Source organism: Ranitomeya imitator, chromosome 3, assembly GCF_032444005.1.
Source record: "Ranitomeya imitator isolate aRanImi1 chromosome 3, aRanImi1.pri, whole genome shotgun sequence".
NCBI lineage: Eukaryota > Metazoa > Chordata > Amphibia > Anura > Dendrobatidae > Ranitomeya > Ranitomeya imitator.
This window is the reverse complement of record NC_091284.1, coordinates 716,026,553-716,051,066: the sequence shown is the minus strand read 5'-3', so window position 1 is coordinate 716,051,066 and position 24,514 is coordinate 716,026,553. Positions and strand designations below refer to the sequence as shown.

Genomic DNA, 24,514 nt, shown 5'->3' with positions numbered 1-24,514 from the left:
AATTCTCTATTATTAACCTATTATCTCAGTCGCTCCCTCTATGAGCAGCAATAGGTACAGTTGAAACCAGAAGTTTACATACACTATATAAAAAGACACATATGCATGTTTTTCTCAATATCTGATTTGAAATCAGAAGCAACCTTTCCCATTTTAGGTCAGTTAGGATTACCATAATTATTAATATTTGTCAAATGCCAGGATAATGAGCGAGAGAGAATGTTTAAGGCATTTTTATTACTTACTGCAAAGTCAAAAGTTTACATTCATTTCATTAGTATTTGATACCATTGCCCTTAAACTGGATGACTTGGGTCAAATGTTTGGGATATCCTACCACAAGCTTCTCACAATAGTTGATTGGAATTTGGGACAATTCCTTCTGACAAAACTGGTGGAACTGATGCAGGTCTCTAGGTCGCTTTGCTCGCACCTGTCTTTTCAGCTTTGCCATATGTCGGACCAAAGCGCGTTCATCTTCGGATCCTTCAGACGGAACCTGAAAACTCATCTCTTCAGGAAAGCCTACAGCCTGCACTGACACCGCTACCGCCTCACCAACACCGGAGCTACCGCCTCACCAACACCGGAGCTACCGCCTCACCAACACCGGAGCTACCGCCTCACCAACACCGGAGCTCCTGCAACCCTCAACCTACTGTCTCCTTCCCCATAATCCTGTAGAATGTAAGCCCGCAAGGGCAGGGTCCTCGCCCCTCTGTATGAGTCCGTCATTGTTAGTTTGTTTACTGTATGTGATATTTGTAACTTGTATGTAACCCCTTCTCATGTACAGCACCATGGAATCAATGGTGCTATATAAATAAATAATAATAATAATAATAATCTCTGGGACACAGAACCCATCTCCTTCCTGAATCAGTATAATGGCTGGACATTCCCATCTTGTTCGTACTTACGTATAACTGTTTGTACAGGTGAACGAGGCACCTTCAGGTATCTTGAAATTGTACCTAAGAATGAGCCAGACTTGTGTAAGTCCTCTTCCTGATATCTTGGCTGATTTCCCATGATGCCACTTGTTTGTGTCAGGTTCCTACTGATATGCAATAATTTTTTTAAGTCTGGAATAGCCATATAGGCAAGATATGTACAGTTATAAAGGTACTTCTCACATTGCCTGGGTTATTGTCGGCCTATTTAAGACTTTAAGGTTTATTAAGGTTAAAGTTTATTAAACTAATGGGTAATTAAACTTTGAAGAATGAGAAGCTTCTATCGGGCAGTTCTTTACATTGCTTAACCCCTTTCTGACCTCGGACGGGATAGTACGTCCGAGGTCAGATCCCCTGCTTTGATGCTGGGCTCCGCGGTGAGCTCGCATCAAAGCCGGGACATGTCAGCTGTTTTGAACAGCTGACATGTGCCCGTAATAGGCGCGGGCAGAATCGCGATCTGCCCGCATCTATTAACTAGTTAAATGCCGCTGTCAAACGCAGACAGCGGCATTTAACTACCGCTTCCGGCCGGGCGGCCGGAAATGACGTAATCGCCGACCCCCGTCACATGATCGGGGGTCGGCGATGCGTCAGGATGGTAACCATAGAGGTCCTAGAGACCTCCATGGTTACTGATCACCGGTGGCTGTGAGCGCCACCCTGTGGTCGGCGCTCACAGCACACCTCCATTTCTGCTACATAGCAGCGATCAGCAGATCGCTGCTATGTAGCAGAGGCGATCGAGTTGTGCCTGCTTCTAGCCTCCCATGGAGGCTATTGAAGCATGGCAAAAGTAAAAAAAAAAAAGTAAAAAAAAAATGTGAAAAAAATAAAAAAAATATAAAGTTTAAATCACCCCCCTTTCGCCCCAATCAAAATAAATCAATAAAAAAATCAAATCTACACATATTTGGTATCGCCGCGCTCAGAATCGCCCGATCTATCAATTAAAAAAAAGCATTAACCTGATCGCTAAACGGCGTAGCGAGAAAAAAATTCGAAACGCCAGAATTACGTTTTTTTAGGTCGCTGCGACATTGCATTAAAATGCAATAACGGGCGATCAAAAGAACGTATCTGCACCAAAATGCTATCATTAAAAATGTCATCTCGGCATGCAAAAAATAAGCCCTCAACCGACCCCAGATCACGAAAAATGGAGACGCTACGAGTATCGGAAAATGGCACAATTTTTTTTTTTTTTTTTAGCAAAGTTTGGAATTTTTTTTCACCACTTAGATAAAAAATAACCAAGTCATGTTAGGTGTCTATGAACTCGTACTGAACTGGAGAATCATAATGGCAGTTCAGTTAGCATTTAATGAACCTAGCAAAAAAGCCAAACAAAAAACAAGTGTGGGATTGCACTTTTTTTGCAATTTCAACGCACTTGGAATTTTTTTCCCGTTTTCTAGTACACGACATGCTAAAACCAATGATGTCGTTCAAAAGTACAACTCGTCCCGCAAAAAATAAGCCCTCACATGGCCAAATTGACGGAAAAATAAAAAAGTTATTGCTCTGGGAAGGAGGGGAGTGAAAAACGAACACGGAAAAACGAAAAATTCCAGGGTCATGAAGGGGTTAAGACCCTTTGTAATGATAATATACAAAAGATAAAGAAAAGTGTCCCACAGTGCACTTCAAGATCCATAGTTGTAAAATTAGCACGCACATTAAAACATGAAATATGCAATAATTTGTACCCACTATGTTCCTCTCTGACAAGAAGGGTACTTGGTATTCACAGTATGCAGCAGGACTTTCTCATGTTGCTTTACATTTTCAGCCATTTATAACAACAAGGCTTCTATCTCCTTGCCATCTGCTGCCTCAAGCCCTGGAGGTGTTGGTATGGAAAAACCTGCAGTTAGTCATTTATTGCTTATGACTTCACATTCTGGGTAATTTTCACTGACAATAAATTGCTTTTTGTAATTAACGGTTACAGTTCACTGTATATAGTGTAGACGCCAACACTGTAAAATAAGCCTTACAACTGACCAAACGTGTGCTTATGTACCGTGTGCACAATTATTAGGCAATTTGTATTTTTTATGGTTAATTTTATTATTGAACAAGTACAGTGCTGTTGATCAATCCAAAAGCTATATAAACCTGAAACATGCATATTTATATTACCGTAAGTTTTTATCCTGTATGCAATATATTAAGTTGATAAAAACTCCGTGACCAATATAGCCGCCCTTCTTTTCTTTAACAGTCATAAGCCTTCAATCCATGGAGTATGTTGTTTTCTTAATCTGTTGTCGATCAACTATTTGGGCAGAACCAACCACAGCTATCCAGACACTGTTCACAGAGGTGTACTGTTTAACTCTACCGGAAATCTCCCATTAGAGAAGGGGGAACAAGTTCTGAATAAGATTTAGGTGAGGTAGGGAAGGGGCCATGTCATTATTCTTTCATCTTTAAGGCCGTACTGGCAGCCAAGCAGTGGAGACTTTGATACATGCAATGGAACATTGTCCTAAATAAAAATCATGGTTTTCTCGGAAAATGCTGAGTTTTTCCTGTACCACTCCGTGACGAAAGCCTTCTAAAAAATGGTTTGGGAGTTGACTTTGAGTTCATCTTCAAGCCAGAAAGGTCCAAATGGCTAATTTTTAGTTCCAGCCCATAAGAGTTCTCCACCACCTTTGTGAATTCGAACTGCAGGTCTGTGCCCATTACTGATCCAGCACTGGCCTATACATCTGGTCCGTAGTCAATCTCATCTCATCAGTCCATAAAATCTTTGAAAAACTGTCTTCAGCTAGCTCTTGGCCCAGTCTTGATGTTTTACCTTCTGTGTCTTGTTCAGTGATGGTCAGGTTTCAGCCCCCCTTACCTTGGCTGTGTATCTGAGCACTGAAAACCTTGTACTTCTGGGCAATCTAGGAAGGTTATAATTCTGGAATATGACAGCACTGGAGAATAATGGCTTCCTGGTCTCTTCATGTTTGATTCTTCTCAAACCAGTTAATGTGCGGCTTTTTTGACTATTTGCAACAAAACTTTTGATGGTTCAGTGAACATGCCCCAATAACTTTGTAATTTCAAGAGTTTTTTCACTTTTTAGAGTCAGTTAAATCTCTTTTTGGCCCCTTTGGCCTGAGGGAAAATAGTTGCCTAATAATTCTGCACACCTTGACAAAGGGTGTTGATATGGTGAAACCTGAATTAGTAAAATAATAATCTACTTCTCCCTCCTTGTACACATTAGACTAATATAGGCTCAACCAATATCTAAATGCCTTTGGCCAACTGTCTACTGTGTATGGGGGCTTTGGAAAGCTAATTGTCACGGGAGGAGTTAAGGATGTGGCATGTCTGATTTTAGACTGCTGATCCTTATGTTCTAAGAGATAAGCTGCTGTTAGACATGTCTGGTGACGACTCTCTCATAGAGAACACAGGAGCACTTGGCTGAACAAGCACTCCTGTATTTGAGGGAGCCTGCCGAGATGGCTGCCAGTTGAACGATCATCCGAAGCATCGTTTATCTGACAGGCCTCTTATGTACACGATTGCCTTTAGTGTTCTGTTATTGCTTCAATAACATACAAGGTGCCCATGACTACTGTAACTAAAAACTGTGCCAAAACTATTAAGTCATACAATAAGGGCACTAAGAACTATACAGAAAGGGCACCAGCCTTTCTGAATAATCACAAAAACATGACATCTTCCCAGTATCTGCTGCAGCCAACCCAGTATGGTTGACCTGTAAATGTACATCAAATTGTACTCCATTCTTAAAAGATATAATTTTCAGTTTAAAGAGTTAAAGAGGTATTCCCATCTCCAAGATCCTATCCCAATATGCACTAGGTGTAATATTAATAATATTAGCAAATAACACCAATTACAAATGTAGTATAGTTTTTCTGATTCACGAGGTCTCTTTCCTCATGTGCAGGCCCTTATGTTTCCATGGTTACGACCACGAGCAACTGTCACTATATCAGTGGTCGTAACCCTGGATACCTAAGGTCCTTCAATACCTGCATATGAGGAAAGAGACAGTGAATCAGAAAAACTAGGCTACATTTCTACTTTGAGGTATTTGCTAATATCCTTATTATTATTATACCTAACACATACAGGGATAGGAACTTGGAGATGGGAATAACCCTTTCAAGTTTGTTTTTTAACAACGAGATTTCACGTGGTGGTTCTTGTATTCTGTTATTTTTTTAACCTCTGCAGGCCCTAACAGGACAGTTCATGCTGTCATGTAAATCTATGTAACTGGATCATAAAGAGTGACCTTCCTATCTGCGAACATATACCAACAAGGAGGTCCATATATTGGCTTTGAGTTGGTTCCAAATTGTGTGTGTTGCAAAAAAAATGAGACCGTTAGACTATTTAAGGGTAACTTAAAATGAGATATTACTTACTTCACACAAAGTGGATGGGAAAAATGTGTCCCCTTCAGATCTGACTCTCTCGTAGCAAGTTCCTCTTAATGTGTGGCAACTACCTATCTTCTGTGGCACCTATAGACTTTACATCTTGAATAATTTTGGAGGGATATTGTGAAGTTTTCGTCTAAAGTAATATTCTTTAAAGATCTTTTTTAATTATTTTTTTTTTAAATTTAGAGATAAGCAGGCATTCACAATCCATGCAGAGTACCGTAGGTCATAAGATCATTGCGCGGTGTTAGAGGGGTTAAAGAGTACGCTTCGGCAGAGAACTGCACAATTCTGGTCACAATCCAGCTCCATTTGGTGACAGCCCTATATTTCCAAAAGGCAACAGACGTTTTTATTCTTCCGCTCTCTGCATCCAAATGGGAGCTTTCCAGATTGTTACGAATAGCTTGGAGAGCTTTTGGCTGTTTTTGATGTTAACGTGTCTGCACCTTCATTGTGAACTGCGTTGCTTCTTAGGTAAGACAGAATAGAGTTTGTGTGATATATGTCCTGAATGTCACGATTAATGTATAGTAGTCCAGTTCTATATGATAATAGTATACCTACCTCAATTTTAATAGCAAATTGTTTGTGTTTAGATGCCCCAGATCTGTTCTAGATGCAAAAATAGAAATTATTATTATTTATGTATATATCACTATTGATTCCATGGTGCAGTACATGAGAAGGGGTTACTTATCATACAGGGGTTACATAACAGGTCAGCTCACCAATATGACGAAGATCAATGCAGGGAAAACTCACAGTACCGCAAAAATTGGAAATAGGAAAAATTGCAGCATCCAAATCTTCATAAAATCAATCTTTATTGTGGAGTAATATTCTAAAAGTCACCAGTCCATAACTAACTGATTACACGAAACGCATTTTAGACTGCTGTCTTTAATCATTGCAACTGCAATTATTCCACAATAAAGATTGATTTTATGAAGAATTGGATGCTGGAAGTTTTCCTTTATTCTATCAGATAGAACAAAAAAAAATGAAAATGTTGGCAAATATGATTTAATAGTATGATGTTAAAGGTTTTTTTAAGAGCGTACACTCTAGAGATGAGTCTACGTGCAATGGTTTTAATACTGGTGTCTTGCTAAATCCCTACATTTTTTTGCGATCTTCCTAAGGTAAACTCTGCAGCAAGCCTATGAACAGTGTTGGCACCCTAATAATACACTTTTCCAGGTACATCCTCCAAGGCATTATGTTTTGGCCCATATAGGAGACAATATAGGAGATTTATCATTTTAGATTCTTAGTTGCACGAGGACGGTAGTACCGTCAAATGAGCATCACCAGGGTGCTCCAATCTAGCAAGGGACATAAATGTAACTTTGAAGGACAACATGTGCAACAACATGCTAATACCCTGCAGATTGACACCTAATATATGCAATGTGCTGTAAAATACATTACATTTACATTTTCAAGTTTCCCCCAGCGCACTACCCTGATTTGGATTATTATGGACAGCTGATTACAATAATGTTTCTGTAAGCACTGTGTCAATATGAAGACTTAAGAGATTTGTCATCTCATGTCATTTCTTAACTGTATCTAAGAAGATAGGTTTTAAGTGGAACCTGGCCCATTCCATGTATAAACTGGACAGTGCTCCGCGCCTCCTCTGTTCACCAACTATGTCCTCTTTCGTGATTGACATGGAGGAGGTCATCCACACAGCCTGTTGTGCCTCCGCAGGTCTTGTTCCCTGTAGTGCAGGCAGGAGAGTTGGACAGGCTGTGGATGACTAAGGAGCCATCAGCCACGTCAATCAAGGCAGGAGAAAGGACGATTGTAGGCACAGAGAAGGTCCTAAGCACAGTCCGGAGATCCCCATCAGACCACTCAGCGCTGATTAGCAAATGCCACAAGAACATTATAAAAGGCATTTTTTGAGATGCAGGGTAGCTGGGCAACTGAAGAGGTTACAGCAGTACTGTTAAAGGGGGGCTTCCACTTTTAGGAAAGAGGACCCCAAATGATCTATAGAGCCTAAAATAACAGAGGAGGTATTCACCCTCCCCGACTTTTCTGTAGTCTCGGTGTTTTGACTTCAGCTATAGATGTCACGTTGATAGCGCTGATCGCTGGCACTGCTATAACCAATCATTGAATCGGTGGCTGTGTCCGAGATAGACAGCATGAGCTCAGTGTTTGGCTGCAGCGGTGATGCCACTGTTGACTTGACATCACAACTGCAGCCCAAACACGGGTACCTGAGCAGTGGCAGGGAGCTGGAAGTTGTACGAGTGCTATTAAGGGGCGTTTCTACTTCAGGAAAGTAGACCCTAAATACAGTAAAATGGATAAAATAACGAACAGAACTTTTGGGGTTTACTTTTCTGAACATGTAAAACTCCATTATAGATGCCTGAAAGGTGGTGAGTATGATCTATACCTGGTGACCGGGTCATTAATATGTCCTTAAATGTCCCTTTCCTGTCGTCGGCATCATCTAACTTGAAGTTCAAAAACTGTTTTGAGTCGGTAGAGAATGGGAATGAGATATGTAGCTACGATAATGGCAGCTGCGGGGTGCATTGTTACACTCCTGAATCACAAAATTATCTTCTCAAATTGTAATAACGAAAGGGAATGTTTTCAAAATATTTGCATGGTATTTTTTTCTTTCTGCTAATAACATGACAGCTATTAATGCACCTGCTGTGCCTGTGCCGAACAATTACCCATGTAATGCTGTGTAGCATTGAGGAAGGCTTTAGGGACTGTATAAAACAGCACAAATAAATCTGTGGTTACCAAGGGTAACAAATACGACCATATCATTTTACTTGTAAGGCTGTGTTCACACGTTCCGGTTTTTTCGCGTTTTTTTCGCGGTTTTTCCCGATAAAAACGCTATAAAACCGCAAAAAACCGCATACAATAAGCATCCCATCATTTAGAATGAATTCCGGATGTTTTGTGCACATGATGCGTTTTTTTCCGCAAAAAAAATGCATACCGCACAAAATCCGGACATGCTCTATCTTTTTGCGGTTTTTCTGCAGATTTCCCACTCCAAAATGCATTGGGAAGTGTCCGGAAAAAACCGCGGAAAAAACGCGTCAAGACCGCGGCAAAAACGCATCAAAACCGCTGCAAAATCGCGGCAAAAACGCATGCGGTTTTCTTGCGGATTTCATGCAGAAAATGTCCGGAATTCTCAGGAATTTTCTGCATGAATTCCTGAACGTGTGCACATAGCCTAAAAGCTAAATATATTATCAATATTGTTTTTGTTTTCTGCATAGTTTTTATTCTTACGCAGCTTCTATTAAATGAGTATCTAGACCAACAGTTTTACTGCAACTTGGATTGTGATCATAATGGGCAAACATAATTTTGAAGACATGAAGAACAATGCATGCATGGTAAATGTAATTCCTCTGGTAGTTTTAGTTTTTTCAAAAAGCGGATCTGTTGCAAATTGTGAAAAACCGATGCGACGGATCCGTTTTTCTGCTGGATCCGTTTTTTTTTTAAATACGTGGGGATAGAGTTTGGACTTCTTGTTTGAGAGAGAGATTTTCTAGAATGGAAAATGCATGATTTCTTTTAAAAAAACAGAATCAGTCGCCGTATACCATCATTTCACCTCACGTTTCATCCGGTTTTCACCGGATCCGTCGCTGTGTGCTTTTTCGACAGACAGAAAAAATGTTCCTCTGTACGTTTTTCTCCGGCCGCCGGAAAACTGATTTTTGACGGATCCAGCAAAAACGGATGAAACGTGAGGCCATCCGCTGCAATCTAGCGCTAATGCAAGTCTCTGAGAAAAGAAAAAAACGAATCCGGCGGCAACTTTTGCTGAATCAGTTTTTTAAAAATTTGCCAGATTGTGCCTGACGGCAAAAACCTGATGTGTAAAAGGGGCCTTAAAGTGAACCTGTCATAATGAAAATGCAATCTAAACCACAGGAATGATATTATAAAGCAAGAGGGGCTTAGCAGACTGATACATAGTTTTGTGAGAAAAAAATCTGTATTACTTATGTTCTAATCATTTACACTTCTGAGATTTTTCTGTGATTTTGGGTCCAGTGGGCGGTCCTATCAGTGATTGACATCGGTCTATGCATATAAGTGCATACAGTGAGGTCAATAATAGGACCGCCCACTGCATCCAAAATCACAGAAAAAGTATAAGTTTAAATTTGAAGGTTTAAAACAAGGAACGCAGGTTCTTCTGATTTTATTGCCACAAAACTATTTAAAAATTGACTCCGCACCCACTCCGCTATAACCTGGTATCTGAAGATTGTACTGCACTTTATTGGTGACAGGTTCCATTTAATCCCTTTCTGACATGTGCATCAGTTGCTGAGCCCGCACTTTTATGAGGACATGACTGCTGATCTATACAGCTGACATGTGCCCGCAACAGCCACGGGGGGAATCGCGATCCACCCACGGCATTTAACTCGCTCTTGCAGGAAGTGCGTCACTAATCCCGCCCATCGGCAGCCCCATCACATGATCACGGGTCATCGATGTGTCGGCATGACAACCAGAGGTCTGCAACAGACCTCTGTGATTGTCATTGCCAGATTGCTATGAGCACCGCTTCGTGGTCAGCGCTCATAGCAAGTGAGCATTTCTGCTAGACACAGGCGATCTGATCATCGCCTGTGTGTATTAGAGCAGATCAAAGTACTGCAGCTTCTAGTCTCCCATAGAGACAATTGAAGCATGCAAAAAGTCTAAAAACATTTTTAAAAATATTTAATTTTTTTTTAAAAAGTTCATATCACCTCCCTTTCACCCCTTTCACCCCATTCAAAATAAAACAATAAAAAAGTCAAATATACACATGTGTACTGCCGTGTTCAGTATTGACCGATCTATCAATATAAAAAAATTTACCTGATCAATAAACGGCGTTACGAGAAAAAAATTAAAAACGCCAGAATTACTTTTTTGGTCGCTGTTACATTGCAATAAAATGCAATAACGGGCGATCAAAACATTGAATCTACAGCAAAATTGTATCAATAAAAGCATCAGGTCAGCGCACAAAAAATACGCTATGAGTAACGAGCACACTCGCTCATCACTACTTACGGGGTGATCTAATTACAATGTAGAAACATATGAGAGGACAGAACCGACATCTTTCTAATGATCTCTTTATATTTAGGACTGCAGTGATGACAAGAGAGAATCCTCTACATCAGGAAGAAAGTAGTTTTCACCATCCTCACACACTGGGATTCTTTACTGTAAGAGCAGTGAGATTATAGAGCTCTCTGCCTAACAAGTTCAAGAATGGCCTTGATGCCTATATTCCAGGTATTGGGTACTAGTTTTTTTGTAGATGGGGTATTGATCCCAAAAATGTATTCTGATTGCCCCATATTAGGGGAAAATGTCCTATCTGACTCTAAAAGGTAGATACCTTCTGGGATTTTTGCATTCCTACACAACAACACATTAGGATTATGAATTGGACTGTGAAACTATGGATGGAATTACAATTTCTTTAATAAGTGCACCCAATGGCATTCTTCAGTTTCCTCATTTTGTTTTAATGTCCATATTACCACTTTTACAAGCAGATTAGGGCAATAGAGAAACCGAGATACTTGGGAATCATATTCCGTTCATGCGTCTCTCGGGACATTGTTACAGCACCTGCACTGTGTGAACGGACAGAGGGGATGTTACGATGATTCAGGCATTTTGTTGTCTTTGTGATGAAAACCAGACACACAATTTAGCAGGTGCCTTATGTCCCCCATTACCTGACTTGCTCAAAGTTTTTATAACAAAGTACACAGATGTCAAATTATTTGTGAAAGAATATGAACTTTAAGATGTAAGAGTCAATGTAGAAATACTTCAAAACCCCAGATGTGTATGCACCATGCTATTGTGAAACCAAAAAGAAGCTGATGATCTCACTTAATTAACTAATAAAGGGGCTGTCCAGGATTTTAAAAAAGTGGATTAAAAGAATTTAATGTTAAAAAATTACCCCCGTATAACTGCCGAAGCCAGCGATTCTTTGCAGTTATTGGTGGTGATTATTTTTTTTCCTTTTTACATTTCCAGCTTTTAGAATATGTTCAACAAATCTTTGTCATACAAGGTCGCGCTATGGTGTCTTCTTCCCCCTCCATGCAGGGATACCAGCTTACTCGCCACCCCAGACGGCGTTTCCCTCCTGGTGTATGCACCACAGTTCCCAGCGGTGCGCACTCCCTTGTTCCTAAAAGCACAGCGCGCATATACTAAAAGCCCTCAGCTTGTTGCAAAGAAGCATTTAGTGTAATGTAGTGCACCTGCAAAATGACTCCAAGCAAATAGTTGGGAGACATCTTGTATAAAAGACTTCCTTTCCCCTAAGGAGTTACCAAACAATGTGTAGAATCATTAGTCAGTTAGGTGTACTACTAGTGAGTTGTGAGGTCCCATGGTTCCGATGCGACCCGTGTCCTGAACCTGTATCCCTGGTCCTGGTGTGGTCAGTCCTGTGTCCAAAGTCCCCTGTCCCGGTATGGCCAGTCTTGTACCCAAAGTCCCATGGTCCCTGTGTGGCCAATCTTGTATCCGTAGTGCCCTGGATCCAGAGCAGCCAGTTCCTAAACCTAGTCTCCTGGTCACGGAGCAGCAAGGGCTTGAACCCACTCTCCTGGTCCCAGAGCAGCCAGTGCATGGCCAGTCCCATTTCCAGTACCCCAGACTGGAGTGTCTGAACTTTGCCCTAATCAGTGTCAGCGTATCTGACCCATATGGTCAGCAGCTGCAGTATCAGACCCTGCGCAGGAGAGGTACCTGGTGGCTACCTGCAGCTCAGTCTATCTCCACTATCAGGAGCTCCAGTGAACACCAGGTAGTCGCTTAGCTACGTTCCTTCCAGGGCAGGCCCAACCCTGTGGCACAGTGGGTCCACAAATCCACATGTGCCACGGTTTGGTGTCGCATACCTTACTTTATGGTCCTAGTATCACCCAAGATTTCGCAAAGAGCTTACGGTATTTCATTTATGCGGATGCCTTTCTTGCATGAACTTCTTAGATAAATGTCTTTTAAAAACCGTCCTTATTGTGTAGGAAAAAGTCAGTAATAAATAATATCATTGTACTTAAGGCATTCTGGTGCATACAATGTTAAATCCCCCTTCAAGAAAAACGTTAAATCTGTACCTAATAGAAGGAATAGTTCAACTATAAATTTCAATATTCTTTATTTCTTGATTTTCCAAATTAATCCTCCTGGTTATACTTAGTGACTAAATACAAGCTCCTGAATCCTACGGGACAGATCACAACTGCCAGCTTTCTACCGGAGACTGTGCACTTATTAGAGTGATGTCAGGCTTACTAATGAACACCAGAGATAAACATGCTACAGATGAACAGACGGAGGATAAGAAGAGGAGATGAATGTTTCTCTCTGGATTATTGCTTTACTCTCATTAATTTTACTCTTTTGGTTGTTTCTTGAGTTATTTGTCACCTCTTTTTATTACTCATAGTCTATTATTTCCATACTAAATCCTGGTAATAGTGTATGCATTTACCTGAACACTGTCCAGATGTAGCTCTGTGCAAGTTAGTTCTGACTGTATTTATTATTATGTTTTCCAATGCTTAAGGCTGCAGGAGATTAATGGTTTCCATAGAAAGACATTGGAATTGTTAATGCTTTATTAGCAGATAATACACATTACATTTATTTATTTTTTTTTATTTTTTTCTTCTTGTACATCAGATTTTTTTGAGGGTAGGTTGAGACCACATTTGTTGAGAAGTTCAATGCTATTAATAATAATTTTTTTCTATAGCGCCAACAAATTCCACAGGCTTTCAATCTATAAGAGGACAGGGGGAGACGATAACTAGAAAGTGCTTGTTGTAAATGGTCAAGCCATCATTATAATAAATAGGGTGTTTTAAATAAGATGCATGATCCGGGCATCAGCCAGTATCTGTCTAAGTACAGTTTCCAAGGAGAAAATGGACACAGATGAATAGGAGGAACCAGGTTCTGAGTAAAATTTAGAAAGAGACAACATGTGAGACTTAGGTTGGTGAACTGAGGTGTTAGGGCTGTCCAAAGAGTTGTGTTTTGGAGACTGTGGTAGGAGGTTTGGATTATGGAGGATGTTAGTCTTAAGGTACCGTTACACTAAACGACTTACCAATGATCACGACCAGCGATACGACCTGGCTGTGATCGTTGGTAAGTCGTTGTGTGGTCGCTGGGGAGCTGTCACACAGACAGCTCTCTCCAGCGACCAACGATCAGGGGAAAGACTTCGGCATCGTTGAAACTGTCTTCAACGATGCCGAAGTCCCCGGGTAACCAGGGTAAATATCGGGTTACTAAGTGCAGGGCCACGCTTAGTAACCCGTCACCGCTGTGCTCTGCTTTACGGCCGGCCAGCGCTGACACAGTCAGTGCGGGAAGCTGACGCCGGGGGACATGACAGACATCGGAATGTGAGTATGTACTGTTTTTTTTTAAACTTTTACAATGGTAACCAGGGTAAATATCGGGTTACTAAGCGTGGCCCTGCGCTTAGTAACCCGATATTTACCCTGGTTACCAGTGAGCACATCGCTGGTTTGGCGTCACACACGCCGATCCAGCAATGACAGCGGGTGATCAGCGACCAAAAAAAGGTCCTGATCATTCCCAGCGACCAACGATCTCCCAGCAGGGGCCTGCTCGTTGGTCGCTGTCACGCATAACGATTTGGTTAACGATATCGTTGCTACATCACAAAAAGCAACTATATCGTTAACGAAATCGTTATGTGTGAAGGTAACTTTAGATCAGTTGTGGAGCAGAAATAAAGGGTAGGGTGATAGACAAAGATGAGAGAGGAGATGTAGGGTGGTGCAGAACTGTGAAGAGCCTTGTTGGTGAGAGAGATAAGTTTGTATTGTATAACAAATTGGTTACCAGTGCAATGACTGGCACAGGGTAGTGTCATCTGTATAGCAGATGTACAGAAATACAAGCCTGGCTCCAACATTCAGAATGGATTGGATATGAGAAAGGTTGGCTAAAGAGAGAGAGATGAAGAAAGTTTGGCTAGAGAGTTGCAGTAGTCCAGACAATTATAAATAAGATCAACTGTAAGAGCTTTTGCAGTTTCAAAGGTGAGGAAAGGTCAACTTCTGGAGATGTTTTTAAGCTAGAGGAAACATGAGCGAGTGAACGATTGGATATAGGGAATAAAGGAAAGTTGTGTGTCAAGTTTAACACCAGGACAGCAAGCCTGCTGCTTGGGAGTTATGATTCCACCATCCAAGTCAATGGCAATATCGAGTATGAGTTGGTTTCAGATAGTGGAAAGACATGGTGTAAGAGACAGCGGACAATCACTGGTATTTTGTCAGGAGAAAAGGTGTTTAATTGGGTGTCATCAGCATAGAGATGGTACTGGACAAAAAATCTGATGGTTTGTGCAATAGGGCCAGTATATAGAGAGAAGATTAGGGGGCCTAGGACTGAGCCTTGGGGAAACCCAACAGAAAGGGAAAGATTAGAGGAGTAATAGCTGGCAAAAGATGCAGAGATGCAGTGAAGAAGCGGTCAAATAGGTAGGAAGAGAACCAAGAGAGAACACGTCCCTGAGGCTGATGGAACAGAGCATAGTGAGGAGTAGCTGATGATGCACAGTGTTAAATGCTGCAGAGAGAACCTGTAGAATCAGCGTGGAGTAATGGCCATTAGATTTCACTGTTAGTAGGTCATAAAAAAGACTTTATTAAGGAAAGTTTTAGTATAGTGTAAAGACCCAAAGCCAGATTGTAAAGCAAGGGTGGGGAACCTCAGGCCCCAGGACAATTTACGGCCCTTGATGACCTTTTATCAGGCCCCCAAGCAGATTCTCAGGGACCGCATTCTTGGGCAGGGAGGTGTATTTTGATTACAACTAGCTCATTAATTTCTACTTGCTGTTAGCACACACATGCAGTGTTCACTACTGAACACTGAAGGGCATTCAATGAAAGATTGCGTCCTGAAACCAGTGCCAGAGTCAGGATGTACTTTGTGGGTGGAGTTTGTATGGAAAAAAGATTCCCCACCCTGTTCTAAAGGGTCAAGAAGGTAGTGATCTTAGAGATATCAGATTAGACGAGAGTGGACCAAGTGTTTCAGGAGTTCAGAAATGAAGGGGAGGTTAGAGACTGGTCTGCATTTAGCAATGCAGTTTTGGTAGAGGTATGTTTTTTAAGTAAGGGGTTATGACACCGTGATTGAATGAAAAGGGAAAGATACCAAAGGAAAGAGAGAGAATAATTTTAGTTGGGTAGGTAGTGACAACTGGGGAGAGAGACTGAAGGAGATGTAACGAAATAGGGTCACTGGTGTAGGTTGTAGAACGAGAAGAAGCAAGGAGCCTGGTAACATCTTCTTTTGTGACAGGCTCGAAGGTGGAAAGTGAGCTTGAGATGTGGGACGGATGGTCTCCAGGTTCTGAATGGACTGTGCAAAAATATACTGATGGATATGGTTGATTTTGTCAAGGAAATAAGTGGCCAGAACTTCAGCGCTAAGGTTGATGACCACGACCTGTATTTAAGGGCTCCGGATGGAGTGGAAAGTTTCAAAGAGAGGATTATCAGCTAGTGATGTGATGAGTGTGAGGAAGTAGACTTGTTTGGCCAGCTGGAGAGCAGAGTCATACATTTTGAGCATGAACTTATAGTGGATGAAGTCTTCTGCCGATCTTGATTTTCTCCACTGATTCTCAGCGCACCTTGAGCAATGCTGGAGGAAACGTGTTTGCAGCGAGGGCCAGGGTCGCCATCATCTATGACTGGTCATTCTGTGTGTAGCTGATGCTACATCATCCAGGGCTTTCTGCAATGTATTTTATTATAACGTGGAGAGAAAGAAGATCCAGCTCACAGGATGGTGAATTCAGGAAAACATTTTCCCCATGTTCCCCCTTCCTTACTATTATGGCTCTATAGGCTATTGAACATTCATTTGGATATTCACATGTTTTTAGTCATTTTTGGAATAAATAAATCTATAATTTTACCTGAATTTGGCGTCCTGTGAGCTGGATCTTCTTTCTCTCCTTGTCTACTCGAGTACCTGCAGGAGTGCTGATCACAGACTCAAGGATTGAAGCCGCAGGAGTGTGAGCTGATTTTTCCCCTTTTTTTTTTCATTATTATAATGTGACAAAGAAGAGTCTGGTCAGGGGAGTGAAGAGATTTAGGCTAAAGATGATTTTAGATTATTCATAAGCCCCTGAGTATGGATGAAACATAAATTTCTGTATGTTTGATGGGGGTATCTTGGGCATAGATAAAGTTCTTAGCAGAGAAGCAAAGAAGGTTGTGGTCAGTAAACAAGAAAAGAGAAACAGCGTCAAGCTATATAATGGGGACCACCACTCATATAACAAAAAATATATAATTTTATTTGTCAACCAAAAAAGACACACAAACACTAACAATAAAATCATTTAAAACCTCAACTCAAATGAGTCCTGGGTACCAACAAAGGAACCACCACCCCTGGACATGGTGAATAGAATCAATATACAGATAATAACACACTATGCAAAATACAATTTATATAGCTTATGTGGTAATGGATACAACTAGTGCACAGGTATATAGTTCTCAAACACTTGTAGAAGCATGGCACAGCTCGCTTATAACAGGAATGTACATACAAGAAAAATACTAATATATAAATACAGAATTATAATATGTTATAAACAGACTATGTAAATAATATCGCCCATATGATGGATAAATAAGGGAGCTAGTACTAGAGGAGTTTTATAGCATGTATATATATTATAACCATATGCGCATAATAGGCTGGTCAAACTAATAACTTAATCAAAAATTGCCAAAGTTGCAAGATGCCATAAACCCCCCCCCCCCCCGGGCATGTATACCAAATACTGCAAGGTCTATAGCATGGATACACGCACATAGAGATCAAAGAACTGCGTCAAATAAGACACATATAGTCATGCTGTGAGAACAGAACCATTACCACCTAATACCAGAGGTTCCGGGGGCAGGAGGCCCGACGCGTATCGCCACCTAGCGTGGCTTCGTCAGGAGCAAGTGCCTGTATGAACGGTTGACTACTTATATATAGAAATAAGGTGTATACTTAATCAAAGGAGAAGTCCAGTCAGCTGGAGAAAGAAACAGCATGGAGACGCGATGTGTCTTGCCGGCGTCCCGGAAACCGGACGTGACCACATTTAATACACTGAAGTGAGAGTGCCAATATGGTATGATAACTGCGCATGCGCAAAAAAAAGTTTTTAGCAACCTCCAATACGAGTACCAATATGGCCGCTCATACGGCTACTGCGCATGCGCCGGACCGCAATGAAACTACCGGCCGTATAAATGCAGAGACAGCCAGTGTAGCAGAGAGATGGAGTCTCCCGCAAAGTAGAGCGCCCCATAATGGCAAACGCACCACAAAGGTGCTCAAAGGCAAAATCTTTATGCCCATACCTGGGATTTTAGCATATGAGTAAGTGTGCAGGTTCAAAAAAGCCCACATAGTTAAATGGTTAAGTACCATACATTGGAATAGATTTCATGGTTTATGAGGTGAAACTCACAGAGTATTGGTCTGTGAAACCAAGATGATATAGATAGTAACACATGTACCTCTTTTCTACAAATATGACACGGCGCAAGAAGATGAAGGATGACGCAAAAGTAAAAATCGTAATATCCCCAATATGAACAACTAATAAGATGGAATAATGAGAGATATAACTCCAATAGTTAGAGGCCCCTATTCCAATCTACCGTCACAAGATGTTATAGATATATTCATAAAGAAGATAGATACAAATAAATGATATAGGAATATTTATATTGTTTTAAACCCCATATCTGGTGGGTGAATATAACATTGAAACACCATTCAGATTGAATAGTGTCCAGGGCAACAATGATCCACCATCGATATTGAGAGTGATGCTAATACAGACTAAAAAACAAAACTTATTAATGAATAAATCAAAAATATATATACATAAAAGTTTTTTGTCGCACCACTAAGATGGTTGCCCAGAGTCCAAATAGGACATACAGATTGCAGATTGTACAATGTTCGAAGTAAGCGAGCTGTTGCCAATGCTGTTATATGAGTATCGGTACATAGAGGGGTTATATCATGGGCAAGAATGGTATGTCCATATTGTTCTATACAATACAGAATAGACGGGGGTTATCATCCTCAAAGTTGTTTGTAAAAGCCAGTGAATAGAATTTCCTCATTGAGGCCCAGGGGGGCCGTGCTCTTCAAATTGAAAATCCATTTGGTTTCACAGCGTAAAAGGTGATGGATGATGTCTCCACCCCTAATGTTCAGATGTACACTTTCCAAACCCATGACCTTGAAACTTGTAGTTTTGCAGCGGTGATGGTCCAGAAAATGTGCTGCTACAGATGTTAGTGTCTTATTTTTCTCTCGATCTCTGGCAGCCGTGGAAATATTTGACAGATGTTGCTGCATTCTTCTTTTCAGTTGTTGTGTGGTCTGACCCACATAGATCTTAGGGCAACTACAAAATATACCAGGTTCCGCGATTTGCAATTAAAATATTCCCTTGGGCGAATCTGAGAAGAAAGAGTAGAAATCGAGTAACCATCTTTGGAGATCATGAATTGACAGATATTGCAACTACCACAAGGGTAGGAACCAAAAATTCTAGTGCCCTGATTAAGTCTCGTAGTAGGTCTTTGGTAATGGCTGTGACAGAGATCATCTCTCAGATTCTTGGCTCTTCTAGCTACCATACATGGTGAGTTAGATACTAGAGGAAGAATCCTCTTGTCGCTCAATAAAATGTCCCAGTTTCTACTCAGAAGATTGCGTACATCTGCCCACTGATTATTGTATGTGGTAATAAGAGCCAAAGGTCGAGTGGAGTCACGTACCTTTTTCTCAAAGAGTTGTCTACGATTTTGTTGTGAAGCATGACGAAATGAATCCGAGATTAGTCTATGAGGGTATCCCCTTTGTTTGAAACGGTTGGACAGATCTCTTGCTTGGTGTGTAAATTCAGTATCCGTGCTGCAGTTTCTTCGAAGACGTAAAAATTGGCCCTTTGGGATCCCTTTACGCAGATGATATGGATGGAAACTGGTGAAATGAAGAAGACTGTTAGTGGAAGTAGTTTTACGATATAGTCCACATGAAATCCTCGAATCCATCACAGACAGTCGTAGGTCAAGAAAGTCTATTGAAGTGGTCGAAATCACTGATGTAAGCCTGATGTTAAGATTATTTGTATTAAGATCGTTAATAAATTGGTTACAGTCCTCCAGAGGGCTAGTCCATATCATCAGGATGTCATCTATATAGCGCTGCCAGGTACGTGCCATGGTGCCAAAAAGATGATGTGAAAAAACTGTTGTCTCCTCCCACCAACCAAGAAAAAGGTTGGCATAGGAGGGAGCACAACGGGCACCCATGGCAGTACCGGACAGCTGCCTGAAGGTTGTGGTCAGAGCGCAGGAGAGGAGAGTTAGTAATGTCGTACTCTCAGTAGAGCAGCATGAAGGCTAGGTCCAGAGTATTCCAATCTTCATGAATTGGAGAGTTAGTAAACTGTAAAATGCCAGAGGAGAAGGTTAGAGAAAGAAAGTGGGTGGTAGATGTGGAAAGCGGATCATCAGTGGGGATTTGATGGTCCCCATGATGAGAGTGGCAATGTTACAGAATAAAAATTGTATAAGCCATGTGGCAAAGTGGTCAATGAATTGGTTGGTTTGCCTGGATGGCGATACACAATTGCCACTCGCTGGGAAATGGTTTGAAGAGTCTAACAGTGTGGACTTCAAGAGAAGGAAACACAAGTGAGGGTCCCTGGGGAAGGGGGATAGGAAAGGATGAAAGGAGAAGACCAAAACTTCCACTTTGCCTGCTCTCAGGTCTGGGAGATGATCTAATAAACCTGAACAATTTGATTGTTGTCTTTTACAGTAGCATGCAAATAGCTTGACTATCATTTAAACCTACCCTTAAAATTATAGACTGTGTCTTTGTCAGTCGGCAAACTTACTAAATCAGCAAGGGATCACATAATTATTTCCTTCACTGTATATATTTTATAGAAGTTGAGTTTATGCTATTGTGTTAGCCCACAGTAAACACAACTAGTGGATGAAGGTATCTGTGGTACATGCCTTGTGGTGAACCCACTATTCAGTTTGAAATTCACTGGTTTAGAAAACAATCACCTTGGGGGCCAAAATAATGCATGTTTTATGTTCTACATTTTTACCTGTACTGTTTAATGGTAATAATAGGAAACTATTCATATAAATTAAAACTTAACTCACATTCAAGGAGCTAAAGGGGTTTTGCCATAATTGAAGACTCAGTTATTTAACATAGCCATGTGTTATTGGTCCATTATTTATCACACATCCATTTATAATATATAGTCTTGAATTTGCTCAATTATATCCCTTCAATTGATCACATCCATGATATATTTTCCTATTCAATGTTAGTGAATTGCTATTATGTTTAGCGTTTAATGGGTTAAAGTAAAGTAAAAGGCCTAGAACAACTGCAATTACACTTGATAAGACATTGAATCAGAAATCCTTTCATTTGATGTGAATACAATGGATTCAATTTGGCATGTCTTCACGCTGCCTCTGCGGTCTGTAATTATAATAATTTGGATTCATATCGAGCCTTTCATCCAATCATGATTACCAAGTAGTTTATAATTATTAGTCCCTTCTTGAAAGTGATTGTTCTGGTTGGTGGAACTGTATATCTCCAGTATTGTGAAGTAACACAACATTACACAAGCAAGTAGACTATGTGTCCTTTATTGGTGGAGGTTTGCTTTGTATAGGGCATTTCAGTATAAGAATGTAGACAGTTCACAGTCCACAGGATTTTCATCCAAATTTCTGATTTTCAGTGGCATGTAAAAGTTTGGGCACTTCTGGTCAAAATTACTGTTATTGCGAAGAGTTAAGCAAGTTGAAGATAAAATGATCTTTAAAAGGGCTAAAGTTAAAGATGACATATTTCCTTGTATTTTAGGCAAATAAAATATATATAGTCATTTTTTACATTTTAAAAATCATAAAAAGGAAAATGGGTTTGTGCAAAAGTTTGGGAAGAAAACCTCTCTTGCGTCCTCACCATGAAATTCAGCGTCAGAAGTATATAAAAGAACATCTAAACAAGCCTGGTGCATTTTGGAAACAAGTCCTGTGGACCGATGAGGTTAAAATATAACTCCTTGGCCACAATGAGCAAAGGTATGTGTGGAGAAAAAGGGCACAGAATTTGAGGAAAAGAACATCTTACCAACCATTACGCATTGGGTGGATCAATCATGCTTTGTAGGGGGAATAATGGATTCAATTAAATTTCAACATATTATTGATGCAAACATAACACCATCTGAAAAAAATCTGAAGTTGGAAAAACATTGGCTTCTACAAATGGATAATGATCCTAAACACCTGACGAAGCATTGGGGCTTTGTGGGCCAGAATACATGCAACGTACCTCCCTCTACTTTGACATATTATCTCTATGTAAGTATTCATGAATCTTTTCCTACTAAGGATTAGTCACAGCACCATGTTTTTATGACTAAGGGCATTTAGGGTAGGGTCTTTAACATTACATTTTTCACATTCTCTGCACTCTTTCTCTGATACTTGTATATGGTATATACCACATATGTGCTCTGGCACCACTTTACAGGAGTATTCTGTTTGTTTTGATACAGTCCCCTCTTTTGATATTTATTTCATTGTTTTTTAATCTATATCAATAAAATATTTATTTTATGAGGCTTCATTAGCACTCCTCTTTCTTCATGTTGGTTTGTTTAATCTGATTATTGAGTGTATCTCCTTAATCTTTTACTATTTTTTGCTTAGTCTTTTGTTGGTATTTGTTAGGTACTAACCATACAGGGTGCCCACACTTTTGTATTGGCCCATTTTCATTTTTCTAATTTTTAAAATGTAAAAATTGACAACACATTTTTTTGCCGATTAGGATTATTTAGTTAAGAAAAAAGACGACTGAAGGAGATCTAACAACCATGTGTAAGTATATAAGGGGACAATACAAATATCTCTCCGAGGATCTGTTTATACCAAGGAATGTGTCACAAGGGGGCATTATCTGCGTCTGGAGGAGAAAAGGTTTTTCCACCAACATAGAAGAGGATTCTTTACTGTTAGGGCAGTGAGAATCTGGAATTGCTTGCCTGAGGAGGTGGTGATGGCGAACTCAGTCGAGGGGTTCAAGAGAGGCCTGGATGTCTTCCTGGAGCAGAACAATATTGTATCTTACAGTTATTAGATTATTTGGACGTAGATCTGGGGATTTAGTCTGACGGAATATAGGCTGAACTGGATGGACAAATGTCTTTTTTCGGCCTTGCTAGCTATGGTACTATACCTAAAATACATGTTAAATTTGTCATCTTTATCTTTAGGCCATTTAGAGATCATTTCATCTTTAACTTGCTTAACTGTTCACAATAACACCCTATTGAAAGTAGCAAACCAAAATGTCAATATCGTCCCATTGACAAGTCTTTCCACGAAGCTTAGGATAAAATCTAAACGAGAATTTCAATTTGTAGACATGTTGTTTCGGGGTATTAGCCCTCATCACTGCAAAATAAGAGATCTGGTCTGGCTTAGGTGAGAAGCTTCTGACCCAAGATCCAACGGGTGACGAGGAGCCTTATAATGCTCTTTTGGGAAATAAAATATGCAAATTTTCTCTTCAGGAAGGAAGAAGACTAGAACTCTAGTGCCACCTATATTGGGATTCAATTCCCCACCTATTTCCCAGAGGAGCATTGCAAGGTTTAAAAGCCTCCTCACATTGGCATGCCAGGCTAGGCATGTCACTCTCCACAAGGAGAAACATTACCCCTTGCATCCATGTCTATTATTGTTAGTCACCTATTTATTTATGAGAAAGGACGTTAAAGGAATTGTCTGGTCTAAAACTACAGGTCTGCAGTTCATCTATGTGACTGCAGACTTGGGAATTCTTGCGTCGCGTACACTGCACACTGTGAGGATTATCCAGTGCTGGCGCCATGAGAGGATGGGGCGAGACAGCAATTATGCAATTTTCATTCTTACAATCATGTGGCGACTAGACATTATCCAGCCTCTCTCAACACAAGTGTATTGAATGAGGCTGAATACAGACTAGTTGGAATGTGGCCAGAAGTATGAAAATCGCAACCGTTCGGTCAGATAACTGCTTGCTCACAATGTGAGGATTTACAAGTCTGCACTCACATAGATCGACTGCAAACTTGAAATTTTAGACTTGACAACCCCTTTAATGGGATTTTCTCAACACCATAAATTTGTAAAATTGGAAAGTGCTTGTAAAAACAAGTAACATAGCAATTTATTTTTCAATAAAATTCTTTTCATTCTCAGGAATAGAGGGATTTATAATTCTATAATTTACTGCTTATTGGCTGGTCTGCAAAGCAAGGAACGTAATAAGGGTCTTTGCGTTAAAGCTTGAAAATTCTGCTCAAGGCTGGCTGCATCCAGCTAGCTTCTGTTCCTCTCTGCTGTTCCAATTGTTGCAGCTTCGCAGAACGCAGAGCTGGAGTCAGCAGCACAACTATTCTGTTGTTCCAAACTGTCAATCATTTTAGCATGAAGGCTGGCGGAGGATCTGGCGACAGCCCATTTACATGGTTGCAAGTCAGTTCCATTCAAAATGTTCTGTGTCCAATATATAGCCGTTAACCTTCGTCAGGCTGCATAATTTTACAACGTTAACAGGCTGCAGACGTACAATTGTACCTTCATGTATATTTTATTGAAATTTGGCCAATATATTCTGGACCAAAACTGCAGAGATGTCACGAAATTTCAGCCCTCTACGGCTTTTCGAAAAAAAAAGTTATTGCAATCTTAAAACGGAATAGTTACAATTATACCTACTCAGCCGGACGAAGGTAGCAGGGTATTTTTCAGAATATGAGATAGGAATAGAGTAAATTATAAATATTGCTATTTTGTAACTACACCCAAATGCATTTTGTGTATTTTTCTTTGTCGATGAGGCAAAAGTACAAAGAAACTCAATTAGTGGATTCACAAATAA

At 40.4% G+C, this 24,514-nt stretch overlaps 1 protein-coding gene across 6 annotated transcripts in view; it reads left to right on the top strand.

Annotated features, from left to right (window-relative positions):
* PDE1B (phosphodiesterase 1B) overlaps positions 1–24,514 on the top strand; it is a 548,753-nt gene that overhangs the window by 280,272 nt on the left and 243,967 nt on the right. The window lies entirely within an intron of this gene.